The sequence below is a fragment of the Motacilla alba genome, chromosome 28 (assembly GCF_015832195.1).
Source record: "Motacilla alba alba isolate MOTALB_02 chromosome 28, Motacilla_alba_V1.0_pri, whole genome shotgun sequence".
NCBI classification, from domain to species: Eukaryota; Metazoa; Chordata; class Aves; order Passeriformes; family Motacillidae; genus Motacilla; species Motacilla alba.
Window position 1 is genome coordinate 609,415 of NC_052043.1, and position 12,289 is coordinate 621,703.

The following is a 12,289-nucleotide window of genomic DNA, read 5'->3' on the forward strand; positions in this document are numbered from 1 at the left end:
AACACGTCGGGATCGGAAGGCAGGAAGGAGGAATCACAAGATTCCCACATCACCGACCCGTTCATTGCCGTCGCGTTTCCTTGGCAGCGGCTGGAGGCGCGGCACAGTTCCCAAATCCCCATCCCGACCCGGCTGCGATTTCTCTCCTTTTTTCCCCCCTTTCACGTTGGGTTTTCTCTCCTTTTTTTTTTTTTTTCCCGTTTCACGTTGGGTTTTCTCTCCTTTTTTTCCCCCGTTTCACGTTGGGTTTTTTCTCTGCGCTCCCAAGTTTCCCCCTCGCTTCCCGAGGTTTGTCTTGGCACGTGGCTGGCGGAGCAGGGGCGCCCAGAAGCCAAGCCAGGCGGTTCTTGATGTAAACGCGGCGCTGATTGTAATTACGCTGCTCTAATTGCTGCTAAGCAAATAAACAAAGAAGGGCAGCAGCATCCCCGGGGCACGCAGGGATTATGCAAGCTCTGCAGAGCCCCCCCGGAGCGCATCCCCGGCGTCCCCCCGGGCTCCCCGGGGACGGGACGGGCTTGGGAATGGATGGATTTTACCCTGTCCTGCCCCGGGACACGGCAGCAGCCCGCCGAGAAGGGAATTGGGATCTCCGCGGGGATTCTGCGCGGCTTTGCACTAGGAAAATAATAAAAAAAAATCCTCTTTGCTCGTTTTTTGGGGTGTTTGGGTCCGAGTGGATCTGCATCTCTGATTTCGGAAGTTTTTCCAAGCCTGCTGCTGTTTGCGTTCCTGTAACGAGCTCTCTCACACGCTTTCTGTGCATGACTGATTGCTTGGTGTTCTTTTATGGAGGAGGAGAAACCTGATGGGCTGCTGGTTTGTGCGGTGTCGCTGGAGAGGTGGCACTGTCGCCCTCCAACCCAGGGTCACTTTGGGGAATCTATAAATGTTAGTCAGAAATTAAACAGTCCCTTTTTTGCCTTGAGAAGAGCAGCGTGTCCACGCGGTGCTGCTGCGAGTCCTGCGGTGACAGTGGCTCTGCTGGGAGGGTCTCTGGGTGACTTTTGTGGAGTGCTAGGGGAGCTTGGAGTGCTTTGGGTGGGAAGGGCATTAAGGAGCACCCAGTGCCGCCCCTGCCGTGGGCAGGGACAGCTCCCACTGTGCCGGGGTGCTCCACCTGGCCTTGGGGGCTTCCGGGGATGCTGAGCTCCTCATCCCATGGAGCAGCCGAGCCACGGTTCACCCCTTCCCTGGGGTTCCATCCTGAGCTCCTCATCCCACGGTTCACCCCTTCCCTGGGGTTCCATCCTGAGCTCCTCATCCCACGGTTCATCCCTTCCCTGGGGTTCTATCCTGAGCTCCTCATCCCATGGAGTTCCTCATCCCTGGGGTTCCATCCTGAGCTCCTCATCCCATGGTTCATCCCTTCCCTGGGGTTCTATCCTGAGCTCCTCATCCCATGGTTCATCCCTTCCCTGGGGTTCCATCCTGAGCTCCTCATCCAATGGAGCTCCTCATCGCTGGGGTTCCATCCTGAGCTTTTCATCCCATGGTGCTCCTCATCCCATGGTTCACCTCGTCTCTGGTGTTCCATCCTGAGCTCCTTATCCCATGGAGCTCCTCATCCCTGGGGTTCTATCCTGAGCTCTTCATCCCATGGAGCAGCCAAGCCATGGTTCACTCCTATCTGGGGTTCCATCCTGAGCTCCTCATCCCATGGAGCTCCTCATCCCATGGAGCTCCTCATCCCTGAGCTCCTCATCCCTGAGCTCCTCATCCCATGGAACTCCTCATCCCATGGTTCACCTCCTCCCCGGTGTTCCATCCTGAGCTCCTTATCCCATGGAGCTCCTCATCCCATGGAGCTCCTCATCCCTGGGGTTCCATCCTGAGCTCCTCATCCCATGGAGCTCCTCATCCCATGCAGCTCCTCATCCCGTGTTTCACCCCTTCCCTGGGGTTCCATCCTGAGCTCCTCATCCCTGGGGTTCCATCCTGAGCTCCTCATCCCATGGTTCACCTCCTCCCTGGGTTCCTGGGGATGCTGCTGCTGCTGGACAGGGCATGGCCGGGATTCAGGCCAGGGCCTGGCCCCTCACTCACCTGTGCCCTGCCCCGGATCTGCCCAGGCAGGAGCAGCCCAGCCTGGAGGCCACCCAAGCCTCACTTAGGAGATCACAGCTTATCCACTTATTCACTTCATTTTAATTAAGCCTCCTCATCCCTCACATTATGTCTGCTTGTGTTCTTCATCCCTGATTTTATTGGTGTGCTTTAAATTTGGGCAGCACCCAGCAAAGGCAGCTTCTGGGAGTGCCTGGAACTCCCTCTTCCAGAGACAGCCTCCTCCACGAGGCTCCTTGCTGCAATCCCCAAATCCAGGGGGGATTTTCCGACCTGCCCGGGGGAACAGGGACAGAGACCTGGCTGCAGCCGTCTCCAGGCTGGGATTTGTGGAGCCAGGGAGGGATGGGAAGGGCTCCATCCACCTCCTCACTCCTCGCTGCTTTCCAGGCTAAAAGCCCAGCCTGTTGTTCGTTTAATTCCCAGATTTTCTCCCTCCCTCCATCCCAGTTTCCCTTTGTTTTTCTGGACTGCTGCTGCTCCCCGGAGCCCCGCCAGGCTCAGTCCCAGCTCTCCTGATGCTCTTTTCTCCCTGAGCAAGCCCGTGCCTGCCAGAGGCAGCAATCCTTCCTGCACACCTGTCCCCTCTGGCACGCAGGGCACGGGAGCTGCCAGCCCTGCCCGTGCCATGGCCCGAGCTGGGAACATCTGGGAACAGCTGGGAACATCTGGGAACACCTGGGAACACCTGGGAACACCTCACTGTCCCCACTGGCAGCCCAGCGCTCCGAGCTCTCCTGCTCCCAGCCTTAGGACATTCCAACCCAGTGTTTGGTGGGAAATCAGGATATTTTTCCACCCTCTCCTGGATTGCTGTGAGGGCAGCACATCCTAATTAAAAGCCAGCGAGCTGTGGGGAGTGGAATTGGTTGGGGTTGTGGGGAATGGAATTTGCTGGGGTTGTGGGGAGTGGAATTGGTTGGGGTTGTGGGATGTGGAATTCACTGGGGTTGTGGGGAGTGGAATTCGTTGGGGTTGTGGGGAGTGGAATTCGTTGGAGTTGTGGGGAGTGGAATTCATTGGGGTTTTTTTTTTTGCTCACACCAGGCTCCTGCTCTGCTTTATTTCACACGCCTGGGCTGCAGTAAAACCGGGTTTGTGCTGCTGGCAAAGCTTCTGCTGCTTCCCCAAGCGCTGCGGGGGCACCGACTCCTTGTTCCCCCCTCCCCAAACCCCTGCCACGACCCCGGAGCTTTTCACTGCGGAGGATTTGGGTCCCGCAGCTCTGGAGCTCCAGGAATTGTCACGTTTGAAGCTCGGCGTAGCTCCGGAGCAGGAGGAGATTTGATGGAACGAGGGAAGAACATCACCGGGGAGCAAAGCCCTCCCTCCATCCCCTCTCCCCAGCGGCTGTTCCGCGCTGCCGAGGCTCCCCGCTCCTCTCCGGGGCTCCCCCCCTGCCCTTCCCCGCTGCGGAGCCGTCTCCAAGTGACAGCGGTGAGAGGATTAATTAAGCTGCCTGTCAGGCCTTGGCAGGCGGCAGCTCTGCCACGCCAGCGCTAATTAATCCCAACAAAACCTACCTTTATCTGCGAACCCTGCCGCGGGCTCGGATGAGGCAGGAGGCCACCGCCAGCTGAATTCATCGTGCCCAAGAGCCTGGCACCCACGCCTGAGCGCGGAGAGGGGTCGGGAAGGGGGGGCCCACGCCCTGGAAGGAAGGGCTGGAAAGGGAAAGGGGTTGGGGGGTGCTGGCACCAGTGATGGCGCCAGGTCTGGGGGGGCCGGCAGCTCCCAGGCAGGTTTGGTGCTGGGTATCCCCCCGGTGTGGAGGGGTTGGGGATGAAGAGGAAATTCCCCCCAGTGTGGAGGGGTTGGGGATGAAGAGGAAATTCCCCCCAGTGTGGAGGGGTTGGGGATGAAGAGGAAATTCTCCTCAGTGTGGAGGGGTTGGGGATGAAGAGGAAATTCCCCCCAGTGTGGAGGGGTTGGGGATGAAGAGGAAATTCCCCCCAGTGTGGAGGGGTTGGGGATGAAATGGAAATTCCCCCCAGTGTGGAGGGGTTGGGGGGTGAAGAGGAAATTCTCAGTGTGGAGAGATCAGGGGATGAAATGGAAATTCCCCCCAGTGCGGAGGGGTTGGGGATGAAGAGGAAATTCCCCCCAGTGTGGAGAGATCAGGGGATGAAGAGGGAATTCCCCCTGCCCCTGTCTCATGCCCCAAAGGTGATTTTCCTGATCTCGGGTGGGCTCTGGCCTTCCCATTCATGGGAGGCTCCTGCAGGAAACCTGGTACCTGTTGATGCTGCAGCCACCTGCAAAGCCCCATTTAAAGCAGAAAGGGATGTAAAGAACCCCTCAGAGAGGGGCCAGCCCTCCAGGAGGGTGCAGATGTGCTGCTGGGAGCCTGGCGCTGCTGAGAGCCCCCCGTGCCTGCAGTGCCCAGGCTCTGAGCTGCAGAGCTCCCCTGGCTGCCTCTCCTGGCAGAGCAGGGCTGATCTGCCTGGGCTGAGGGAGGCTGATAAGAGCATTATCTGGAGGTACAGGCAGGATGGAGCCGCTGCTGCTGAGGCAAAATCCTTCTCCTTGTTCCTAAAGAAGGGAAGAGGCCAGGCCAGGCCAGGCTGGGTGTTGCACAAATCCATCCACACACGGACTCAGCTGGTATTTTCCCTGGGTGAGGATCATTCCCAGCACACACCGGTGGTCTCCTGTCCTTGCAGAGTTTATTTTCCAGCCGCATAATTTGGAGAACTTTAATTGCCCCGTGATTAAGTGACTTTTGATTTCCCTCTCATCAAACGTAATCTCATTTGCTCCTTCTCCTTTCCCTTTCTTTCTTTTTCTTCCCCTCACCCCTCCTAGAAATTGAATTAACATTCCATCTAATTACTCAGCCACTTCTCTAATTGCTGAAGGGACTGTGGTTGTTGTGCTCATTTAATTAATTGAGACCCGCAATGTTTAATGAGGAAGAGGATTTATTGGCTGGGGACTTGGTGTGCAGGGCTGCCTGGCAGGAGAGGGAGGTGGATGCCAGCCCAGCAGGGGTAGAAAAGGCTGGATCTTAAATCCTTTTTTTTTTTTTTTTTTTTTTTTTTTTTTTTGAGGGATAAATATGGAAAAACCCCACTTTCCCTGCTGGTTCAGTTGCCATTCCGGGTGGATCCTTTTTAATGCAAATTAAAAGGATTAAAATGCGTCATGTCCAGAGGGTGAATCCCCTCCAAAGGTGACCCTTGGGATGCTCACCTGTCCCTGCTGCAGCACCAGCGCTCCCAGTGTGCTGTGCCAGCGTTCCCAGTGTGCTGCACCCCATTCCCAGTGTGCTGCACCCCATTCCCAGTGTGCTGCACATCATTCCCAGTGTGCTGCACCTCATTCCCAGTGTTCCCAGTGTGCTGTGCCAGCGTTCCCAGTGTGCTGCACCCCATTCACAGTGTTCTGCACCCCATTCCCAGTGTGCTGCACCCCATTCACAGTGTTCTGCACCTCATTCCCAGTGTGCTGCACCTCATTCCCAGTGTTCCCAGTGTGCTGTGCCAGCGTTCCCAGTGTGCTGCACCCCATTCCCAGCGTTCCCAGTGTGCTGCACCCCATTCCCAGTGTGCTGCACCCCATTCCCAGTGTTCCCAGTGTGCTGCACCCCATTCCCAGTGTGCTGCACCCCCATTCCCGGTGTCCTGCTGACCCTCTCCACAATCCGGGGGCCAGGATCGGGGTGGGCTCTGGGTGCCAGCCCAGGGGATGCTTGGCTGTGCCATCCAGGGGATGCTTGGCTGTGCCGGCCCAGGGCAGGGAAGGCAGGCCGGGAACAGAGGCGCATTCAGGACGGAGATAACAGCTCCTGCTGCTCCTGCCCTGCGGGCAGGTGGCTTTGGCTGTGCTCCTGAGGGGGATTTAAGGGATTCCGTTGTGTTTTGTGTTTCTGTTGGCGGGGAGCAGCCCGTTCCTGTGCCTCCGAGGGCAGCAGCATCCGAAGGAGGCTCCTCTGGGATTGGATGTGAGGAAGGAGCTTGGCACGGTCAGGGTGGGGAGGCCCTGGCACAGGGTGCCCAGAGAAGCTGTGCCATCCCTGGAAGCGTCCAAGGCCAGGCTGGAGGGGCTTGGAGCACCCTGAGACAGTGGAAGATGTCCCTGATTCCTCTGTCCTGATGCTCCAGGTCCTTCTCTCCCATCCCTCTGGTGCAGAACCTGCCCCCGTGCAAGGCTCTGCTCCGGGCTGATGCTTCCATATGTTGCCATAATTTCCATACTTCCCTCACCCCCCCAGCCAGCCAAACGATCCAAATGTTTTATCTGCAGCCCTGCCAGGCATCTGGAAGTTCCAGGCATCCCCATTTCCGTGGCAGAGGCTTTTATAAAGGCTTTGAAGTGAAGCCCCAGCAGCTCTCCCAGCACTGGCAGCGGTCGGAAGCCGGGCTGGGCTGGCAGCTCCAGCTGCAAACCCTCAGCTGGAGCTGGAGCTCCACAGGATGGCTCCATAACGTGGGATGGCCTCGCTCAGAGCCCAGCTTTTGGAAGGATTTTACCTGCCTGGAATGTGATGGAGAGGCAGGAGCGAGCAGAGCTCCTGGGCTGAGCCCTCCCGAGCCCCCAGGGGCAGGTGAGCGCTCCCATGGCACCAATTCCCGAGGATATTACCCCAAATTCTCCTCCCCTGGATGTGCCTGTGGGTCACAGATGCATCCGGTCCCTCTTGCAGCACAGGGATGAAGCTGGAGAAGCAGATCCTGGGGGTCCCTGTGCCTGGGGGAGGCTGAACAAGGATTGTTCCGTTCCCAAAGGAGCCCACGAGCAGCTGGGACATTCCTTGTGGAATCCAGAGAGCTGAGATGACCCTCTGAGCATCCCTGCTCTGCCAGGATGGGCAGTGTTGGGAGTTTGGGGGGTCTGGGGGTCAGGGCTCTTCCCAGAGCCAGCAGTTATTTTGGAAAAGACCTCGGGAAGGCAGGCTGTGCTCTGGATCCCGTGGATCCCACTCCTGGAGCACCAGCGTTCATCCCTTCCCCAGCCCGACGCTGCTCCAGGAGCAAGCATCGCTGGCCTGGGAGGAAATGAAGGAAATTCGGCTGCTGGAATCCGGCGTCAAACGGCCTTGGGTCTGCTGCTGATGGGGAACATCTGGTGCGTGACCCTGGCGCCCGGGGAGGTGCGAAAGGAGCTGTGGAGATACCCCACGGTGGCTGCGACAGCTCTGGGGAACAGCCCCCGGCAAAATGCCCCGAATTTCATTTTGGGGGCTGCCCCGTGGCCGAGCTCAGGTGGGGACAGGATGCTGCAAGGTGGCTGTGACAGCTCCAGGGAACAGCCCTGAGCTCAATCCCCCGAATTTCATTTTGGGGGCTGCTCCATGGCTGAGCTCAGGTGGGGACAGGGTACAGTGGCTGCGACAGCTCCAGGGAACAGCCCCGGGCAAAATCCCCCGAATTTCATTTTGGGGGCTGCCCCGTGGCCGGGCTGGGGTGACAGTGGGAGAAATGAGTTGTGACAGCACTTCTGTGCTTGCCTCACCTCTCGCAGCCCCCCGTGGCTTTTGTGCCCCCAAAATCTCCGTGTCCCCATCCCTCCCAAGCATCCCATCAGGACGGGGACACGGAGAAGGTGCAGGACACCACGATCCTGGAAATCCCATCTGTTCCCCTGCCTGAACTTTGCTTTTGGGGACTCAGTTTATTAGAGCTTGAACTTTTAATCTGTTCATAATCCAGAGCGCGGCTCCAAGGAAGGAGACGGATCTGGAAAAAGGCAGAGCCGCCCCTCTCCTGCATCCCAGAGCGAGCCCGGGGCTGGAGGAAAAGGGAATGATAAAAATGGGGTGGAGAGTGCTCGTAAGTCACAGTGACAGAGGAGGGGTCGCCGTGCACAGACCCCACTGCGGGAACCACTTTCAATTAGGGATTTTTTTTTTTTGGCAGGTTCCCAATTTTGTGTCAAACTCTTCTTTTAGCTGGGTCAGCCTCATATGTGTAATTGAGTCCCTGCTGAGTGGCAAGGCGGGAGGGTTGTCTTTGCTGGGAGGAAGGTGGAGGACTGTTCCCCACAGGAGAATTTCCCATCCAGCTCTGAAAGCTGCCTCCGAGCTGGATTTTTCCATTATCAAAGGAAAAAAAAAATAAAAAAAAAAGAAAGAAGTTTTTTGGATACCACTGGATTTGGGTTGAAAATAAAATTATTTTTTCAAGATGTACGCCAAACAAAAAAATAGGATTAATCCAAGGTGTCCCTCTGCCACCTCTCCAGGCTGGATTCCAAGCTGGTTTCAGCTGAGGCAGCTCGGGGACAGGGAATGGGACATCCATGGGTTGGTGTTGTCCCGGATACCCGAGCCCTGCTCTTGCTCCCGCAGGCTGGGATGTGGCTGAGAGGCAGCAGGGTCTCCCCTCGGCTCCTCTTCAGCATCCACTGAAGAAATGTTAAAGCTCTTTTTATGGCCGGCAGAGCTGGCCCGGAGCCTCCCCATCCCCCGGGGATTTCAAGGAGAAAGGAGAAAGTCATCATGGAGCTGATCTTTGTTGACGCTCTGTGTAAGAGTTGCCATGGCTCTGGCCCGGCACACCTCTCCCGGCTGGGAAACCGGGGTTTGGGATGGGCAAAGAGTGAGGCAGGGCTGCTGCCACCTGCCAGGGCCAGGCGGGGACACGGGACAGCGCGGGGACACGGGGCAGTGCCTGGGGACACACGGCAATGCCATGGGGACACACAGCAGTGCCCTGGGGACACACGGCAGTGCCCTAGGGACACACAGCAATGCCATGGGGACACATGGCAGTGCCCTAGGGACACACGGCAATGCCATGGGGACATATGGTAGCACCCTGGGGACACAAGGCAGTGCCTGGGGACACACGGCAGTGACCTGTCTCATGCCTCTCTTTGCTTTTTCGGTATATCACACCGTTTTGCCACAATCCTCACATTTTATTTTATGTTTTTTTATTCTCCAGCTTTTCCCAGCCGGGGCTCCGTGCGTCCCGAGCGTGCTGGACTTTCACGGCCCACGAGGATGTGGGAATGAGTCCCCACGGGCTGGTCACTGCTGCCGAGCAGAGGGCAGTGGATTCTGAGCAGCCCGGGGCAGAGGGCAGTGGATTCTGAGCAGCCCGGAGCAGAGGGCAGTGGATTCTGAGACCCCCCGGAGCAGAGGGCAGTGGATTCTGAGCAGCCCGGAGCAGAGGTGGATTCTGAGCAGCCCGGGGCAGAGGGCAGTGGATTCTGAGACCCCCCGGAGCAGAGGGCAGTGGATTCTGAGACCCCCCGGAGCAGAGGGCAGTGGATTCTGAGCAGCCCGGAGCAGAGGGCAGTGGATTCTGAGCAGCCTGGAGCAGAGGGCAGTGGATTCTGAGCAGCCCGGAGCAGAGGGCAGTGGATTCTGAGCAGCCTGGAGCAGAGGGCAGTGGATTCTGAGCAGTCTGGAGCAGAGGGCAGTGGATTCTGAGCAGCCCGGAGCAGAGGGCCGTGGATTCTGAGCAGCCTGGAGCAGAGGGCCGTGGATTCTGAGCAGCCTCGGGCCGGGCTGCGCTCCCAGCGGGGATGGGATCGCTCGGGATGCAGCGTTCCTGGCCATGCTGGGATGTTGGGATGCTGGGACCCCGATCCCTGCCTGCTGCCTGTCCCAGGGGACCCTCCCTGTGGATCTGGGCTTGGGCTTTGCTGCTCTCCGGGGATTTTTCTCCTCATGCACGGGCAGCCCTAAACCCCCCTCAGCCCCTGGCACCGCTCAGCCCCCTCCTTAATTAATTTTGCAGACTCCACAGCCGGATTTGATGAAAAACATCCCACAAAAAGCCAATGAACAAGTCACCGAGCAGCACTGCGGCCTCTTCTAATGATATTTTCTTTGTGGTTTTGGTTTGGAATATCTCCCTCTGAGCTGAAGGAAGCCGCCTGCCTCTTGGACTGCGAGGATTTGACTTTATCCCTTCATTTTCTCCCCTTCCTAAACGCTCGGTTCCGGCACTCGGGACTCGCCAGGAGTTTGGAATTGGCCGTGGCACGGGAGGACGCTGACCCCGTTCCTTCCCCGGCCTCCTTCCTGCCCGTTCTTGCACCATCCTTGTTTGTGCCCCCGCTGGTGCATCTGCATCCCAAATTCCTTGGGATTTCACAAAGCCCAGCTCATGCCACGCGTGGCTCCTTGCAGGGACCTCAAGGGCCCCGCTGCTGTCACCGAGGAGGATTTGTGCCGTGCCCAGCTGGGACACGACATCCGTGTCCCGCAGCACTTTCAGCAGGTGCCACCTCGTAGCTGCATCCTTTGGGAAAGGTCTTTCATCCAAAGGGATCTGTGGGAGCCGCCCCAGGCGTGCTCCTTCCCCGGACCATTCCAGCTCCTCCAGTATGGTTGTGTTTTATCTGTGGAGCTCTGGAAGGATTTTTGTTCCGTCATCCTGGAATTTTTATGACTCCTTTGTGTGTATATAATGCGATTGCCCTGGAACAGAGGGAAATTAATCACAGTTCCTTTGTTAGTTTTCAGGAATTTTTAATGTCTGTGTTTTTGTTCATCTGTCATGTCCAAATGTGGGGTCCATGGGCTATTTGACATTTCAAATGACTTAATTGCTCAGATTTTCCCCCTCGGTGTTTACGGACACTTGTTCCTCGTGGGTTTCGTGTGTGACGTTCTGTGCCACGGCTTTTCCTCCTGGTTCCAATTTCTCACTCCATTCCAGTGGTTCCCAACATCCCCTCTGGATCCATTTTAGTGGTTCCCAACATCCCCTCTGGATCCCGTGTCCGATCCCCCTCGAGCTGGGTCCCACCAGCCTGCAGCACGTCCCTCCCCGTGCCAGCCCCACGGGACTCCAGGGCTCCTCGGGGCTTCTCCAGGATGCTGCACGAGGAACGTGCCCGAGGTGTCACCGCACAGTGCCTGGTGCCCGGGCTGAGAGCAGCAAACGTGGGGAGAGCAGAGGGGAATCTCCAGGATCAGCCTGCAAGCATCCAGCTTGGAGACGCTCTAAATCCCGGTGGATCAAGGGTGGCTTGACTGGTCAAGGAGAGGCAGCCAAGCCAAACAGGAGCGGCTCCCAAACCTCCTCCACCAGCCAGAGGCTCCCGGTTACACTCTGGATTTTGTGATTTCGGTGCTGGTTCCAACCCAGTTAGAGCCAGCAGGGTGAGGATCACGGAGTATTCCCCGGATCCCACGGGGATCATCGAGCCAGGGCGATCCCAACGATCCCACCGTGACCTGCGGGCAGGCCGGCATTCTGGGCTCTGAACAAACGCCAGGGGATGGATGGAAGCTGCCTATCACCAGCCGTGTTACACACGTCATTAGCGAAACGTTAATTAAAACAAAAGTTGCAAATTGTACCAGGCTGTGCTGCCTTTGCTGCGGCTCCGTAATGGCTTCGGCGCTTCCTTGGGCACGTTCGCTCCTTCTCCGCCGAGGCTGCTTTGCATTAAGTTGTTTGTTTAGCAGCTACCGGGGGTTTTTGGCAGGACAACTGCTGCCTCCCGAGGGTTGTGGAGCACGGGGGGGGTCCTGCAGCGCTGTCCCGGAGCAGCTGGACACGTCCAGGTGGCCGCTGCTCGTGGCGGAGAGCAGAGCCACAGCGCCCAGCGAGCAGCACCCTGCAGCTCCGGCCGGGGCTCTTTGGCTCCTGCCAGGGCTGTGGGGAGCTGGAGCAGCCGTGGGTCAGGCTCCTTGGATCGCTCCTGGGAAGGTGTCCTGATGGGCCAAGGTCACCCGGATCCCAGAGCCCTCGGTGAACCCCTCCGGCCCCGACGTGTGCTAAAGGAAACAGTCCCAGCATATTAATACTTGCAAAAACAAACACCGGGGAGATGGGAGAAGGAAGGAGCCAGGCATTTAGGGAGCGTTAAGTCTCTCCTCTCTAAACTCTGATCCCTTTGTTTCCTACAGCCATTGGCTCCCTGAGCATCCCCGTGCCAGGAGCAGCCTCTGGAAATGTGCCCGAGCAGGTCTGGCCCTTCGTTCCAAGGGGCACCTGCACCCCTCTCAAAGCTGGCTTCGCCTTTTTTGGGGTCTCTTCAGCATCTCCAGCGCTCACATTGCCAAGCACATTCCTGATTTCCAGGAGGGAGGGCGAGGAGAGGAGCCAAGGCCACGGGAGATGCTGCAGGAGCAGCAGCTCGATGAACCTCCTGGTCTCCTGCCTCTCCTCAGCACTTCTCGTGGAATCCTGGAACGGTTTTACTTGGAAGGTTGGGCTGGAAGGGCCCTCAAAGGCCATTTCTTCGCTGGAAGGGTTGTCCACGGTGGAGTCACCACGGAGGGATGTGAGGGAGGTGCAGAAGAGCCCCTTGGGGC